Genomic DNA, 12,063 nt, shown 5'->3' with positions numbered 1-12,063 from the left:
TGTGTGTGTGTGTGTGTGTGTGTGTGTGTGTGGTGTGCTAGTACTAACAGTAGCTTTAATTCAGCGGGTGAAATAAAATTATTTTTATTTTATAACTTTTATGTTTTTATCACCCTGACAGGGTTTGAAAGACCACACACCACAGACTGGTGACCTTAAGCAGCAGTGTTTCAGATCACAGTATTTTACTTCATCCTTCAGTACAGCGTGAGTCATTATTTATTTATTTATCATTTTTGGGCCATGGTTTGCTTAGGCATATTTTATTATTAATATTATTATTATTATTATTTTAATCTTGGCATGATGGATGAATTAAATTAAACTGAAAACCTTTCATTTTCTACATTCACGTGATTTCCTGCTCAAGCCATTTAATCATTAGCATTTTGAAATATCGTTTTTGTTCAAATTACTTTTGTATAAGAAATTAGTTTACATTGGCAAAAGTCAATTACACGATTTTTAAAACATATAAATATTATGAAATAACAGTTTTTTTTTAATTTACTACTGCAAGCACTGCCATTTTTATCTGGTTCGGCGTGAGCTGCAGCGGTCACATGGTATAAGCTGTAACGCTCAAGGTGCGTTCACTTTACCTCGTAATTCATGAAATTTCAAGATTCCAGCTTGTAAAAAGCATTCACGTCCTCCTACAGCTCGTTATTACAGCTTGTAGGCTTTGAGATCCCTCTCAAGCTGTCTCGAGACACCGCGGTGCTACTGCTATGGGGATATAAACCTTCCCTTCTAACCTTTCCTGAAGTCTTATTGGCTCATGGCAGTCCAATTGACTGGCCAAATGAAGCGAAGCATGCATCGTATGCAAATACTGATGAGCTCGCGAGGCAGTATAAAAGGCGATGCTCACGCCAATTGCGTCAGAATCGTCTACTCTACCTCCCAGTGACGAGAGCGTCGTCTTGCCGCTCCGCCAACCCCAACGGTCACCCCCTTCCCCAGTTTCCTTCCCTGAGGACTGCTTCCACCACTACTCTCAGTAAACTACTAGTTTAGTAGTTTTTTGTTTTCTGTCGAAGGCTTTCCAGGAGTTGGAGCTTACCTGGAGTCCTCCAGAGGAGCCTGCCAAGAGTAAGCTCGACTCCTTGTATTTCAGGTCCACCCAGAAAGCTGACTTGAGGCCTTCGGCCCCCTTCTTCCCTGACGTACACAAACAGCTTGTGAAAACATGGTCTGCGTCCCAATCAGCGCACGTCACCTCTGCCACACAAGCCATTTTTCCCACGTGGATGGGGCGGAGGCCCACGCGTACGTGCGCTCTCCCCCCGTCGAGGAGACCGTCGCTGTGCACCTGTGTCCTGCAGAAGCCAAGACCCTAGGCTCGGACATCAGCCTCCCCTCGAAGCCATGTAGGACCACCGTCCACCTCGCTAGTAAAGCGTACGCATCTGATGGCGAGGCGGCTTCCGCGTTGCACGCCATTGCGGTGCTGCAGGTTTTCCAGGCGAAGCTCCTGCAGGTGGTGGAGGGCAAAGCCCTCACTGCGGATACCATTAAGGATCTGCACTGATGGCGACGAAGTGATACATTTATGCATTTAGCAGACACTTTTACCCAAAGCGACTTACAGTGCATTCAGGCTATAGATTTTTTTTTTTTTATCAGTTTAAAGTTTTTACTTTTGAATCTTGACCTTGAATATGTTTTGTCAATAATTTTGTAATATATGTGATTATTAAATACTGTAGTCTTAATACTCTGAAGTCTTTTTTCTTGTTTTCCTGGTTCTGTATGACCTTGGATAAACTCTATTTGCAAACAGTCTTTGTAAATGAACCACTTGCACTGGAGTTTAGATCTTTTTATTTCTTCTTAAATTCTATGGGCATCCATTTTATTTGCTCTTTTTGTTGTGTATGTTACTGTTTTGTGATGTAAAGACCAAAATAGCTATTGCAAAATAAATGGACATCTGATCTCACCAACATATTCACCAAATTGCGTGATCTTTTATAGGAAGGTATTCGTTAAAATAAACTGAAGCTTGAAATCACCAAAACAAACACGCCCCTACCCCAAAAGGGTCTCGCCCCTATTTTGATAGCTCCACCCCACACATATGTATGCAACCCAGGTAACGATTAGTTCTGTGAAACACAGTGATGCTGTCTACACCATATATATATATATATATATATATATCTATGCTCTACACTGGATGCAGCACGGCACGACACATCAAATCCCTGCCAGAAAACTGCTGCGTTCTATTCATGACGTATTGAGACATATTTCAAATGATTTTCAACGGTCGCTGTGACGCGTCCAGTGTACTAGACAGACTTTAGCTGTTACTCACCTATCGAGAAGAAACAAAACAACCTCGGCGTCTGATCATTAAAATGGATACAATATAAAAGACTTGAAGGCTGTAAAGAAAGGCCAGACCTGGGAAAATATTTCCTGTTTCTTAGTACCAGTCAAGTATTGTGACGGAATGTGATCGTTTTATATAATGAACAGGTTTGAACTTTGAACTTATATTATAATATTAGTTGTAAAAATGTACATATAGTTTTATTTTTAACAGCAAATGACCAAATCTCAAGGGCAAACTAGTAGACAGCCAGAGATAAAGTCGAGGGTCAAGCAACATCTAAAGCTCTGTTAATTCTCAATAAGAATTCTGTAGATGTCTGACAGAAATAAAGTCTGTCTGGTTACTAGTGAAGCTGATAATGCTGTTTGTATGGTTGTTTACTCCTCCTCTGCTGATATTGAGAGATAAATGTTAGCATGAAAACGATGTACTAAAAACAGATGACAATGTTGTCAAATTGATCCCCATTCACACAAATCTGTGAAAACGACAAAAAAGATGTATTATGCATGCCAGGCTAGTGGTCGGCGATGTCACTTTGTCAAGAAACACCCAGCAAAAACGTAATATGTCTGCGTGAACAAATAATACACATATGCATGACGTCAGTCTTTTCACACATTCACGTTTTTGTTGTTTACATGGACAAGGTAAAGGAATCGTTTTCAAAACTTTGCACTTTGAAACCCATTTTCAAATGCTTGCATTTTCAGGTCCCCAAAATGGTGTTGTCGTGTAAATGAACAGCCAAAAACACATTAAAAGTTTTGTTTAAACAGCCCCTTAATGACTTCTTAATCTTCAGTTGATTTCATCTAAGGCATTGGCTGGAAGTCAGTTGTAGTTCTTGGGTTTCTCTTGTTCATTGTTCCTTCACCAATTCTGTAATAGCAGGTGTTCATCATTAATGCTCAATCGTCACTCGACTGATCACTTAATAATTAACCTTTTTAATTAACTAGTTAACTTTTTTAACACTTACATACATACTGAGTGTTAATTTAAGGCTGTGTACTAGCTTTCCCTATCTGATGGCAATCTATTCCACAATTTTGGAGCATAATTTGCAAAGGCTGCATCACTGATTTTCTATCATCTATAGCTGGGAGAACCTGCAGTATTAGATGATATTAAAGTTCTTGATAGTGTATAATAAACAAGAGAACTGGCAATATATAATTAGGTCCTTGCCCATTACGGGCTTTATATGTAATGAGGAGGCATTATCCACCTTTTTCCTGAGTAAACGATGAGCACCGCCATTACAAATTCTAACTTCCGATTGGATGCTCTTCAGTTCCGGTCTCCATAGGAACCCATTCTATCAGCGCCCATCTGTTTTCAATATAGCTGACTTTGGCAGTCTTGTGTCACCTACACACTCTAAAAGATGAAGACCTGACAAAAGACGGTCATTTTAAAGTGATGGCGCTATGGATCCATATGCTTTTTTAAACCATTTTAATAGGTTTAACATAAGATTATCAGCTCATTTGACTAGAAACACTGGTGACTGGAAATGTAAAGCATCCTTTTAGTTACGAGTCAGGCACAACTTTCGTATTCAGGAAAAAGATGGAGAGGAATCCAGTGCAAAGCAACTATACTGGTGTTATATGTTCTCCTTTTTAGTTCTAGTTAATAACTGAGCTGGCGAAGTTTGGATAAGCTGAAGTCTATCAATTGATTGTTTTTGGGAGATGCAGTAAAAAGTGCATTACACTAGTCAAGTCTACTTGAGATACAAGCATGGACTAGTTTTTCTGCATCTTTCTGCTTTAAAAAAAAAAAGTCAAACATGGGAGTCAAAAGTTAAATCTGGGTCAAAAATGACAGAGACTTGTCAAACCTCAGTCAATTTGACCAAATTCTTAAACAACATTGCTCTTTTAGTCTTAGGGCCAACTAATAGACTAATAGGATATTTAGGATAGTTTTATGTTTGTTCAACTTTATAAAGTTGTTACTCATGAAATGATTTACTGCCATAATGCAAGTAGTGATCAAATGAATAGCCACAGTATCATTTAACAGTGTTCGTGCTGTCAAATGGTTGCTAGTGTTACATATTCTCCCAGTCTAGGGTTGGGAGAGGGGGTAACAGGGTAAAATTAACCAAAAAGAGAAACAAATAGAAAACATCCCTTCAGTCCTCTACCCCAGAAATGAGAAAACCCCTCGTTGTGGAAAATAATTTTGTTTTATTTGTTTTAATAACACGACATAAGAAAAATGGAAGCAATTAATCCTCAGGAGAGGGTCTTAGCCAAAACAACAAACAAAAAGGTTATTAACTGTCAGGAGGAGAACTAAATGACCTAAACAGGTAAAAGAAATAAACAACATAAGCTTCCCTCTACTCTCTTGCTAACCAAAAACAGGGGTGAACATATTTAAAAGAAAACGTGACACCCTCTCCCTAGAGCTTCCCACGAGGCTAAAAGAATGAGAAGGATTAACAAGATAAATAGACACAATGCCTTTTAATGCAGACACATTTTAAAAGGAAAGAAAATAATCACAATAATTGATCAACCAAAACACATCTTAATAGCAGGTTTAAACATGGCCTTATTTAAAGTCCATTTCAAGACTGTTTACTGTCAGCAAACAGCACCCTCTGAACACTATTTGTACATGTGTTTGTACATAATTTTTTTTTCACTCCTTGTTTTCTTTGCAATAGTTTTTTGTTAATTATATAGTACATTGGATCCAGAAGTAGAGAAAAATTCATGACAGTTTTCTTCACAGTGCAGGTTGAATTACATTACACTATGGTAACATGTATAACAAAATACAACCCAGATCAAGTGGTTTATTTGTGAAGAGTTACTCCAAAGACCTACAGAATAAAAAAAACAAGAACAATCAAAACAATGATCAATATAATTAGAGCATTATAGTTGCCTCTGTGCTTTTGTCTAACCAGGACAGAAGTGCCGTTTTTCAACTCTTGATTAAACTCTATGATAGCAGTGTCTCTAGCGTCTTTCATTTCATTTAGAGTCTTCTGAAAATGAGCAGCTGTTTCTCTCATCTGATGAATGAATTTCAAAGCATCTGATTTTTTATTTTTAGCATTTATTTTGTCTGCTGATTGATTCATTTCAGAGATCTCCATTGAATTTTTAACAATGGAGTAAACATCGACAGCAACAAACAGAGCTGAGATTACACCACCGACCGCCGCTGCTGAACGGACAGCTTTTGCTGTTTGTGCTGACACACTGACAATTCTGACGTTCTCTGAAGACAAACGCATGTATTTGGCAAACTTTGATGTCAAATTAATATTTCTGACAGTGTCTGAAGATGAACGAATTTTGTTGACAGCACCTGAACAGACCTGGACGGCTGTGGTAGCCTGTTTGGTGCAAAAAACAGCATTGTCAAACTGTTTAGCCGCTTCACTCTTTTGGGGCATTTCAGCTTTAGGAAGTCCTGAAATGGCTGAAACACCTCTCACTTTATCTACTCCTCCCTGCATCATCCTTGTTGGTATATAATAATTCATATCCTGCTGCACCAGCTGTTGAATGTCTTCTGTGCTGTTAATTATTGTACTCAGAATCTCAAACATTGCGTTTATTGTGTTCTGGAAATCACTGGTGATTTTCTCAATATTCTCTCGTAGGCGTTTCTGCTTGGTGTTGTTAATGCTCTTGCATATTGTACCTGTTGCTCCTCCAGCTACTCCAACAACACCACCAACAGCAGTAAGAACTAAAGAAACACCTAATGTGACCGGGGCCAAAGCCAGACCCACTATAGATGTGATTCCTCCAGCTGCTCCCATTGTTGCTCCTGTCAAACTGCCCACTGTAGTGTTCTTGTGCATGGATTCCAGTTCATCAGTGATGGTAGTGAGCTTCTCTATTTGACCAGTGAGTGACTGATGCGTTCTGTCAAAATCTAAGTTCAATTTGTTTATCTTTGTTTTGAAGTCATCAAAAATGTGAAGCTTCCTGGAATATTAGAGAGTATTTTAAATTTGTGCATTTTATAAATTGCCAGTGTTATCAGTCAACTGGGGATCGGGTCAACTGGGGACATGCATGCCCTTACAGGCAATTAATTTTACTTGGATTCCCATGTGGCAACACATTTTTTGAATGTTATTTTCCAAAAATACAAATCAAACATGCTCGTAATCATTAGTGGAATATCGTTAATAAACTGTGTTGTTTTCTCTGTTCTCATGTATTTGACACAGTTTAAGCATGAGTATAGTTTGGGGGAGTCATGTTTAGAATATCACATGCAGTGATTCTGTCATTGTCTAACATCTGCTGGAAAGACAATTTTTTTACATGTACGCGCATGTCCCCACTGATCCATAACACCGGGATTACCACAGAGAGAACATGTTCTGGTAAAGTACACCGTGTGACTACATTTTAACTTCTAAAAATAATACTTGTCATAATACAAATATAAATTACATATTACACATTTATAAAGCTGAAGTTTAGAGCAAGAAATGCTTACCGTTTCCATGTCTCCTCTAGTGGATCCCCACAAGTGTCAAACCCTGATTTGAAGTGGTCCATCACAGACAGATATATTTCTGCTCGAGTCTCAGATCAAAGTGAAAATTAATTAACTCATCCATGAGCAAGCAGTATGAATATTGCTCTTAGAAGTATTTACTACGTGATTAAGAAAAACTCGTATAAAAAATTATATAGGAAATATTGCATGCATAGCAACTTATCTTAAATAATGTGCTTTTTTTTCCAAAAAGAAAAGAAACAGGCTTACCTTAGGTTTAAGCGTATCCACTGAATTCACTTTGTTTTCCAGTTGACATGATTATGAAAAGGGAGAAAGGCAAGGTGGGTGTCAAATAGTTTCATAAAATGCTGTTGTTAGTAAATAGTTTACTGCAGTTAAGCAATATTACTTACTATCATGCAGGTTACCTATAAATAAATTTGTGTATTCAAAAATGTGTCCCCTCAGTTTATAAACCGTTCTTACAAATTCACAAACTGTTCCCTCGGTTTAACAAATCGTGCCCATGGATTAATAAACGGTACCAGTGAATTTCCAATCCATGCGCTCAGATTTGTAAACTGTACCTTCGGTTTTTCAATCCATACCCACAAATTCATAATCCGAGTGCACGCTTTCGCAATCCGTTCCCACAGGTTTATAAACTGTACTCACTGATTTGTGGCTCTGCCCTCATTTTAGAAGAACAGGAAGCTCTTATGGTAGCCTACGAGTTAACGAATCCTATTGTATGTTGTTTTATTGTAAATTATTAAGTGGAATACATCAAATTGTTTTAACTGCATGCTCACATCACATCACACACATCACATCACATCACATCACATCACATCACATCACATCACATCACATCACATCACATCACAGGCTTTCATAGCCGAATGGTAAGGAACAGTTTCAGTTGTATTTCTACTTGAGCCTGGTATGGCATGGCACAATTACAAACGGAATTCACATCGCCGCTCAGGATTGGTCACTTGTCTGCTGCCTGGCTGCCAGTTTCTCCGTAGCTTGCTAAATGCGCTGTTTGAGCGATGTGAACCGTGATTAATAGAATAAAAATAAATCTCATGTCATCCTTCATAATGCGTTTGTTACATCTCATATTGTCTATAAAATATTGCGTATTGCGTATTATGTAACATCAGAAATGAAAGGAAAAACGGTGTAAAAAGTTAATGTATTTATTCCTGTGATTAGGATGTACCACATGTCAAAAAAGATAAACATCTATTCTGCAGTGCCACAAACATATAAAACATCAAAATAATTTGGTTATTGCAAGCACTTAATATACTAATGTTATACTAATGTTGAGGATTTCTGGAGGCACAGTTTTCTGTCCATTAACTGCACATGGAAAATCTGCGTGATCCGCAGATGATTAAATGGCTTTCTTTAAAAAACGCTTTTTTGATGGCCATTTTTTCAGCAAAATGTGTCAGTAAATTACTCTCTGTGGCTCCGCAGTGTTTACAGTAGGGCCCAGAAGATTCTAAAGTGACGTTGTGGCCAAATCCGGGTTTTTTGCCCAAGATACTGTCCAGTAACTATGTTAACACACCAGTGATATTACCAGCATTTCATTCGGTAGACCTCGAGATGCGTCACGAGTAGAGCCCGACCTATATGGGACCGGTGTGATAAGCATGAGTTCTGGGACGCGGCTCAGCTGGTATAAACACAAGCATTGACTGCCGCCATCAGCTCCGGTTGCCGTGGAACCGTAATGCGCCACAGACGCATGCAGTGATGTGCAGATCAGCTATAACATCTGCTGTTAAAAATTAACCAACCGTCATATCATCATGCAAAACTAAGAATTAGAATCAGTGTAATGTGACGATCTTTTCACAAATTCTGTGTTGTGTATTTTCTGGTAATCAAATGAACATGCAGAACATGAGGATTCGTATTTAAATAGTCTTTTTGTCCTAGTCTAATATTCACAGACACTAGTCTATATCGCGATTTGATTTAATTGTACTGACCTGTTTTTTAGTTATTCATCAGAAATATGACAGATTCTGTGAAATTCCACGTTATACCATAACGAAATTCCATATTCCACAATATGTCCGCATTTTCTGCATCGTGGAAATCATAGGGCTCTACTAATGCAGCAAACGAATATGATAAGCTCATTGTGAGAGTAAAAGACAGGGACATTGTTTATTTACTTTATAGCATTGAGTCTCACCAACTAGGTTACAACGTAGTGTAAATCACCATTCAACAGACTCAAGCCACCACCACACTGCCATCTATTGGACCGCAGAAAGATACTAACTTTTCAATCTGCTCCGTTACTGATTCTGACAAACTGTGCTGAATTAGGAAATGTGATGTGACCGGTGTGATAAGCATGAGTTCTGGGACGCGGCTCAGCTGGTATAAACACAAGCATTGACTGCCGCCATCAGCTCCGGTTGCCGTGGAACCGTAATGCGCCACAGACGCATGCAGTGATGTGCAGATCAGCTATAACATCTGCTGTTAAAAATTAACCAACCGTCATATCATCATGCAAAACTAAGAATTAGAATCAGTGTAATGTGACGATCAAATATAGGTGCCGGTGAGCGGCGGGTGGATAATTTGAAGCAGTGGACTCAGGTGAAGTTTGAGCTCATCCGCACATCTCTATACTACAGTGACCTGGGTCACCAGTAGCAAACAATGGAGCGCGTTCGATTATTAGGCCTACTAATGAGATCATAGACAGCGGCAGCTTTAACAGGCTGCATTCACACTAATGCACAGATCTATTTCGATATATCAGATGTTCTGTCATGCTCTGAAAACATAACTGACTGTGTGTACATCAATTCCGTTTAAAAGTCAAAAATTCATTTATGCAAACGCATTTAACCGCAGCCGCAATCGAGCTTCAGGACAAACAAACACAAAGCGCAAGTGAAAGTCTAATAGTCAAGTCACCTTTATTTAAGTCAGTGAAGTGAGCTGTGGCCAAGCAAAGCAGTGTCAAACTGTGTCAAAGCAGCCTTACAGTATTCAATAGGAAAATAGTGTCAATAATGCAGAAGGACAATAAGCACTCAGTTTTCAGTTAAAGGCGGTTCATCATTGAATTCAGTGATGTCATCATCCAGCTCAGTTCAGTTTAAACATACATGCTTAAAATTAAATACATAAAAGTGTACAAAAATATGCATATTTGCATAAGTATACATATAAAATACACATATTTGCATACAGTAATTTCACAGTTTGGCACATATGTGCATGCTCACGGTTCATACTATGAATACTTTCCTAACTGTTTAGTAAAAATAACGTTTATGGATTCAGTAAAAACAATACCTTCCGGTCCAGGCCCCGTTAACTGAATGCCGATACTGTTAACAAACTGAATCCTGATGTGAGGAGCAACCCAAATGTTCGTACGTTTTGTAAATGACATATGTGTAGAAGAAATATGTTGATAGAATCCTCTGTAGACATGCTGGCTCGGCCGGCGGCATCGTTAGGTGATCTGGACCCATGTACAGTTTGGGTCCCTTAGTACAAAACTCTTCTATTCAGACATTTGTGTATAATCAGAGCCAGAACCACAAACACAGTCAGTCCAACAATCAAATTCCAAACCCAAACAGCTGGAAGGGGAAGGTGGGAAGAGAACACATTTTTAATGCTTTTTTAAACTCACCGCTTAAAGATGTTGTAAAGTTCTCAATACCTTCAGTTTTACTTACTATGTTGTTCAGTGTCATCAGTTTTGTGTGTATCTGTGTCGTCCAGTTTGTCTTTTGATTCTGTACCACATTCTGTAGAGGATATTGAAAGGTCAGACTCACAGCAATGCACAGCAAATGCCAACAATGCCAAAATGACCCCAACAAAACGCGAAAATTAACCTTTTTTTTTTTTTTGTATTGATTACCATTTGTATAACCACAGTTGTACAAATACTATGGTTAAACTATGGTTAGTGTAGTAAATCCATGGTTAATTTGTGGCTATGGTTTAACTATAGTAACCATTTTTTTGTTTTTATTTATTTTTTACATAAATGTATTTATTAATTAATTCATTTTAATAGTAAAACCATAATTAATTCTTGTAAGGGAAGTTGTAAAGTAAGTTAGCCAGCTTACATGCTTTCACAGATACAGTAATTGTTTTGCAGCGCGTTTCTTTATTTGGTTGTGTTGTGAGTATTTGCAGCACGTTTCTGTTTTTGCAGCGCGTTTCTTTATTTGGTTGTGTTGTGAGTATTTGCAGCACGTTTCTGTTTTTGCAGCGCGTTTCTTTATTTGGTTGTGTTGTGAGCATTTGCAGTGCATGTGTTGTCAAACTGATGAAGATGTTTTCTTAATTTGCAGGTGTTTTTTCTATTTGCATTTGTTTTTTCATTTGCAGCGCGTTGAGCTCTCTCGGCCACCATACAAATGCCCAATTGACACAAACACAAACTCGTAGAAATCCAGTAACCTGCTACAAAACAATCCTTTTAATCATTGAAGAAATAATTTGATTACAATGAGTAATTAATATAAGACAATTGAATAAATAATAATAATAATAATAATTAATAACATTAATAATGTCACTAATAAAAACTGTCATCATGATGATAAACATGTTGGCTCATTTCCTTAGCATTATTAGCAAGTTAGCAGGCAAACTTTATCACAAACAAAACTATTGGTATAATAACACAAAAACATAGGCTACAAGCTTTATGTTTAAAAAGTTAAAAACGTACATTGTAAAAGTTCGGCATGAATCTTACATTCTGTGTGTCTAAATTTCATAAACCACTGCACGTTTAGCGAGATCTACGTAAAAACAAAACCGAAAGTATAACTCCCAACACAGAGAGCTTCCAGAGTCTGGGAATTGGGAGTCTGAGTCTTTATTGCCCTCTGTTGGTTATTCTGTCAAATCAGATTGAGCTGTCAGAACAGAAGTCGCTCTGTTAGCTTGCATAGACACTTGACTAACAAAATACTGTGTGTAGATTTGTGAGTCTAGACATAGTCCAGATACAGTCTATTAATAAGAGGTGAAGTCCACCAAACATTGTGCAGCTTCCGTCTGTTTGGTTCCACATACGGCTGCATATTGCATATGCATGGGGGAAGTCGTGGCCTAATGGTTAGAGGACTCGTAACCCAAAGGTTGTGGGTTCGAGTCTCGTACTGGCAGGGATTGTAGGTGGGGGGGGGGAATGTACA

At 38.2% G+C, this 12,063-nt stretch overlaps 1 long non-coding RNA gene across 1 annotated transcript in view; it reads right to left on the bottom strand.

The window, feature by feature from the left end:
- Window positions 1-3,190: 3,190 nt before the first annotated feature.
- LOC107683700 (uncharacterized) overlaps window positions 3,191-12,063 on the bottom strand; it is a 12,968-nt gene continuing 4,095 nt past the window's right edge. Inside the window, exons 3-4 of the long non-coding RNA XR_001633756.1 lie at window positions 6,867-6,878; window positions 3,191-3,201 (exon numbers count right to left, since the gene is read on the bottom strand). This is a non-coding gene — a long non-coding RNA (uncharacterized LOC107683700). The remainder of the gene's footprint in view (window positions 3,202-6,866; window positions 6,879-12,063) is intronic.

This window comes from Sinocyclocheilus anshuiensis, unplaced genomic scaffold (assembly GCF_001515605.1).
Source record: "Sinocyclocheilus anshuiensis isolate Anshui unplaced genomic scaffold, SAMN03320099.WGS_v1.1 scaffold3707, whole genome shotgun sequence".
Taxonomy (NCBI): domain Eukaryota; kingdom Metazoa; phylum Chordata; class Actinopteri; order Cypriniformes; family Cyprinidae; genus Sinocyclocheilus; species Sinocyclocheilus anshuiensis.
The sequence above is the reverse complement of the archived record's forward strand: the minus strand, read 5'-3'. Positions and strand labels throughout refer to the sequence as shown.